The sequence below is a fragment of the Dermacentor albipictus genome, chromosome 9 (genome assembly GCF_038994185.2).
Source record: "Dermacentor albipictus isolate Rhodes 1998 colony chromosome 9, USDA_Dalb.pri_finalv2, whole genome shotgun sequence".
Taxonomy (NCBI): Eukaryota; Metazoa; Arthropoda; class Arachnida; order Ixodida; family Ixodidae; genus Dermacentor; species Dermacentor albipictus.
This window is the reverse complement of record NC_091829.1, coordinates 82,178,907-82,184,929: the sequence shown is the minus strand read 5'-3', so window position 1 is coordinate 82,184,929 and position 6,023 is coordinate 82,178,907. Positions and strand designations below refer to the sequence as shown.

Genomic DNA, 6,023 nt, shown 5'->3' with positions numbered 1-6,023 from the left:
TTATGCTATGGCGTGTACCCACTGCGGGAAATCGGCAAAGAAGCTCGTGATTACACTCCGGGGGGAGTGGGGGAAGAGGGCGCTTTAGATGATGATAATGATGATGATGAAAACGTTTATTGAGGCAGTAAGATGGTCATTGAGAACCTACGGGTGTCGCTCCAGGTCCTGCTGGGCTCCACTGGCCTCGGCTGCCCGCTAGTCTTTGTTCAGAAGTGCCATTGGCACCTCTCAGTCCAAGCTGGCGAGCTGTACCTCCCATTGGTCCGTAGTGGGGATAATTCTTTACCTAGCTAAATATCTGTATTTCCGGGTATGCTCTAACACGACCACGAAATGTGGTAGATTATTGGCCAACCTACGCAACCAGGGATGCGAATTTGGGTATAACGTCAGATGGAGCGCGTCACCGGCCGTGGTTGCTTAGTGGCTATGGTGATGTGCTGCTAAGCGCTAGGTTTTGGCGCTGGGCGCCAAAAGAATCAAGAACACTGATCCCTCTTGGACTACATTAGATCAGAAAATCTTTTTTCATTCATTTAATCATCCTTATTCACCACCATCCCATACCCCTGTATGCCCTGCGGCATTTACACTCGCATTAAAAAAAAAAGAACACCGGCACCGTGGTGGTCCTCCTCGAGTGGTACCGAGTGCCAAATTTTGTCTCCTATGGCGGCACTATCATCAGGTGCACTTTATTTGGCAAGCAAATGGACGTGTGTTGCAGCTGCGGCAGGCTCGGGCACCGCTGCGACATCTGCCCTTCGCCCAACGACGCCATCTGCAGAGGATGCGGAGATGCAAATCCCGACGCCCAGCATAGGTGCGATCCCAAATGCAAACTGTGCGGTGGCGACCACCTTACCGCCGCCAAGGAGTGCAAGCCACGATTTCAGACGCCACATGTCGTCAGGCGCAGACGGGGGGAACGCTCCCGCGCCCTCAATGCCACAACGGGTATGGTTTTTGTTGGTTCCATAATTGCTCTTAGTATGCGCCAAGTTTTTGCGGCACTCAGTGTGTCATTAACGGAGTCACAGAAGCGTTCCCAATTGGAAGCAGTTGGTTGCATTGCGTACTCTTCCTCTTTGCGGGTGATTTCTGCAATGCGTACGTTTAGCTTCCCGTCCTCTGTCTGTCGCTTCAATCTTTTTGTTAGTCCTCTGTGTACCTCCCAGAGATGCAGTAAGTGAGGGTCTATCTCAGGTATCTCGCATGTTCGGGCTGTTTCTTTTGTGACTTTATCATTTTGTGTTCTTAAACTTTCACAACATTTACTTAAATCATCGATTGTGGTGCTTTGTTGGCTCTGTATCCGGCGGCATTTCACCAAGTCGGTAATTTTGGCTATTCCTATGTGTCGTTTGATTTTCCCAGTCCGAATCATGGTGCTGATGATGTAATGGTCGCTGCCTAAATAATTTAGAGTATTTATTCATTGCGCATCTTCCCAATTCTGCACTATCGTGAGGTCAGGGCTGGTGTACATGCTCACACTGTTGCCCTGTGTAGTGGACACTGCAGGATCCGTTATAATTGTCATGTCGAGTTGTTCTGTTTGTTCCAGAATGTTTCTGCCCTTAGCGTCCTGTTTCGGGTATCCCCAACCTGAATCTTTTGCACTGAAATCACCTACTATCACCAGTGGCCTTCCCTTTACCAGGCGGGCAGTTTCCTGCAAGAGTCTGTCAAACTTTGTCTTTCTCTGGCTTGATGGACTGTAAATGTTAATTGTAAAGGCAAATTTTTTTGACGGGCCTTTATATATGATTTCTATTATTAAATGGTTAATATCCGTGTCGATAAAAGGATCGTATTTGATTACGGTAATCGATTTCGCCACCAAAGTCACTATTGCTTTCTCTGAATACGGGCGTGTGTACACCTCGTATCCCTGAAGCTTTGGAGGGGATCCGACTTCCTAAATGGCTATGACAGCTGGTGGCTCGCTCTTTGAGCTCACCAGCTGTGTTAAAAGTCCCCTTTTCCGCCGGTACCCACGACAGTTCCACAGCCAGATTTCGCAATTTTCTGTTATAGTTGGTTTTTGTTTAGGCATGGTTGCTTTCTTGTGCAATGGCTGCCAGCCCTGGTCTGGCGTATGGCTTCTCCTCTCTCTCTCTAATGTTAGCTCCGGTAATTTGCTTACGCACCATTTTCATGATTTCAATTTGCAGAGTCTGGAGTTTTTTGTCGGACGTCCCTTCAAACTCAGTCATTTGTTGCGTTAGTTGTTGTGTTGCTTGGGCTAACACCTGTTGGGTGATCTGTTGCGCTATTGAGTGTAATAGTTGTTCGAAAGTCTCTTGGATTTGTGTCTGGAGTATTTCGACCGACTGTATTCTAGGGCGCTTTTGGGGTGCTTGTACAGCTTGCCCCGAAGCTTCCTCTTACTGTGCCGTTTTAGCCTGTGTGTTGTGTTGCTGCGACTGAATTTGCTTTAGCACCGCATTCTCACGCTGTAAGCCTAAGCAAACTATCATGAGTTCTAGCTCTCGTTCTAGGCACGTTATCTGTGCAGTTGTTTGAGGTGTGTGTTGGGAGGCTCTTGCTGACCAGCTCACCTTGTTTTTGTCGCCTTTAGTCTGTGGAGATTGTTTCTTGCTCTTCTGTTGGCTGGTGCTTTGCTGCTCCTCTTGTTTTCTGCCCCGAGAGTTGGATCGGCCTCGGGAGGTCGACCTGGTACGTGAGGGGGACCTCTCCGGCGAGTCAGAGTTCTCTCGGTCCGAACTGAGCCACCTCTTGGGAGTCCCTGTGACCTCGTTATGTTGTCTCATACGCTGTCTTCCCCTTTGCGGGACGCGCTCAGTTTTTTGGTGCACTCTGGCGCCGCTGTAGGATGAGCTCCCCCACACAGGACACGCTTGGCCTCACACTCATGGTCCGCTGGTGGGTCGCGGAGGCCACATTTCGCACAAGCCTTGATAGTTGGGGTTGGACATACATCCGTCCTATGTCTTTGATTTTGGAATATCTTGCTGTATTTTCGAGTGGGTTGGTAGGGTATACATGGCGTCTCGCCACCGTAGTAATATACGTAGCGTGGCACGATGGGGCCATCGAACATCAGCACTGTCGTCCTCGATTTGCCAAGCATACGGGCGTAGAGTATTCGTAGCCCTTGCGTCCGCACTCTTAGGCTGTTGAGTTCGTCTTCTGTAGTTCCAGGTTCCAATCCGTGTATGACTCCCTTAAGGAGGTTGTCAGGTGTGGAGACGTAGGTGTTTACAGAATATCTGTTGCCTCTCAGCTCCAGCTCCGTGATCCTCAGGATCCGTTCCGCTGTTCGTTCTTCGGGTGCGCTTGCTATGACGATGTTAGAGCCCGGCCGGATCCGCAGTGAGAAATCGTTTCCTGTGATGTTTGCAGGTCCGCCACACGCCTGGACTACTGCTCTGGGTACCTCATGCATCCGCAATTCCCGAATCGCCAATCCTGGTTTCGGTCAAATAATGATTTTCATGTCATTCTTGGGTAGAGGGGGTGCTTTTCTGCGTAGGTGGTCCCTTTCCGCCATGCGTCGTCACATAGCTCTCTCTCCTATAGGTAATATTGCGTCAAGGCATTTCGCCGGTATTTCGCTCGGCAATTCGCCGAGCGTCTCCGGCGCATTACTCCACCCCTGCATCGTGATTGGGGTGGTTGACCCCCCCCCCCCCCCCCCCCCAGTCGACTCGGCAGTCCGCGCTTCCTTTCTGATTTGCTTGCGCGTTCGTAGGGATAATGCAATTTGCCTCTGACTTAGCTTGCTGATGTATTCGGCGTTCTCAGCGTCAGTGGCGGACTCCTCGTAATTCACCTCATCAGAAACGCTGCTGACAACTGCTTTATTTTTTGAAAAGGGTTCAATATTCAAGAGAATCACAACACATGGGCGCAACCGAACTGCGCCAGCCTTCTTTATCGCAATATCGCAAATAGTTACGGGAAGTGAACAGATAGACCACCTAAGCAGCAAGAAGTGAGCACATGACCAATAGACGAAAAGCCATATGTTACGTGTTTTCAAATCTTTCGAGAAGTGTGCGCTCAGCCGAGTACAAATATATTGAACTATCGCTTTTGCACAAACCCGCCTTTTTTGTATGTGTAAAGCTTCCAGCAAAACTCTAGCTTTAGCGATTGCACTTCCACCCAGAACCTTTGCTTCTTTGAACCGCGGCAAGCACTCGCAAGCCATCACATGCGAAACTAAATTCGCAAGTTTGTCTTGTTTTGTTAAGTTTTGAGAGTGTTCCCTTAGACGTTCATTGAGGCAACGCCCCGTCTGCCCGATATAGCACTTTCCGCCCAGCAGGAGAATAAAGTAAACCACTGCTAGGGCACGCCTGACGAAGACATCTTCATGCTGCTTTTTGCAACCGCGCTGACCTCCAACTTGTTTCGCGAAGCTGTGCATCCGCATCTGCGGTGAATGTCAGCGCGGTTGCATTTCGCCGTCGCTTTCGCATGGAAGCTTCCATTTATGGAAGCTTCAGCTTCCGCAAAGAGGATAAGATCGACGCAGTGAGATTCTGAGGTGACCTCTTTCCGTATACCACCCTTCATATCCCTTTTCATCCCATTCCCGTTTATTTCCTCAATGCAAACCTAACTTGTTTGTACACCTTCGCTATCTCACATTCTAATGGTTATCCAATTTCTGGCGTTTGGGCTGTGCCATTTTTTCACAACAGATGTTCGCGTCTAGTGGAGATATATCAAATCGAATATTCATTATCAGCGTCATCTACTTCGCTGAAACGGTAGATGTATAGTAACACAATTTGTTTACACATGTAACGGAATCAGAGAAATACAATGGTCTGTCCGAGCGGATGCACGTATGATCAACTATCAACTATGTAAAAATGAATTCACATTTACAGCGAAGGATTGCCGTCTAATATCCGGATGCTTTTATAGCAGATGCCGGATTCGAGCCTCTTTTTCTGTGGATATTGCCATACATTTCAAACATTCCGTCTTTGCCTACTGCATGGAGTGATTAATGCCGTGTAAACCCAGCACCAGAATGTATTTGGTTCTGACTGAAATGTTCTGGCGGTTTCTACGCTTTTATTCCTTCAGTTTATTTGTAAAAATGGCGCACACGTTGCCTAATGCGTTTCTAGAATGACCACCGAACACTTTTGTTTCCTCAAAGGTGCGACAATGAAGTAAAAAAGTGAACAAAGGAGAAATTGTGTCAAATTTAATTATGGGTTTAGTACCAGCGACCAAGAAGACACACCAAAACAAAGCAGAGAATTGAAAAAGAATTACACATCATGAGTTAACGTTACGTTCTGTAGATTCGGCTGTCACATTTTTTTCGCTTTTTCTTGTGCTTTTCGCTCCTCAAACACCATCTGTAAAACAAGAGTAATGAACCATGCAGATAATATTCGTTTTGCCTTTTACAAAAGCCTGGAGTGCGTTGTTCAGTGGTCTATGTAGCGGCACAAATACAAGCGAAAAAAGAATTGAAGGGTTGCCACACTTACAGCCGCACGACAGGACTGTAGCGAAGAGCTTAATAAAGTTTGTCTCGAATCTGGACCAAAGATGTGGCCCTACCCTATACTAATTGCTTGTGAAACGACTACATGTTGCTTATAGTCATTAAGGCTAATACCTTACAGCGTATATATACCAGGTTTTCACGCGGAGACGTTAAACAGTATTAAAAAAAATCACCTGTGGCTCATAGAGCGATTAGAATCCGTGAGGTTTTCTACTCGAAGCGGTGAACATTACTCGTCCTAGAAATACAAATGCCTAAGCAGGTAAATAACTAAATATCGCTTATTATACTTATATTTATACTGGTGGTATATTTGCAAATTGTGAATTGCATCCAGTGAGCTTGAAAGGCATATGCGCTTGGAGCAAATATGAAGGGTGGCGCCGTTGTCCAGATACGCGCAGTCGAACTTAAGGTGAAAAATGCGCTTTTGCCACACCTATGTTTTTTTATGCAACTGTTATATAATGCGTAGAAACACAAAAGTGATTGGGGCGTTCATAGCTTTCGTCGC

At 47.2% G+C, this 6,023-nt stretch overlaps 1 long non-coding RNA gene across 1 annotated transcript in view; it reads left to right on the top strand.

The window, feature by feature from the left end:
* LOC135914986 (uncharacterized) overlaps positions 1 to 6,023 on the top strand; it is a 564,953-nt gene that overhangs the window by 203,579 nt on the left and 355,351 nt on the right. The gene's annotated exons all lie outside the window — the stretch shown is intronic.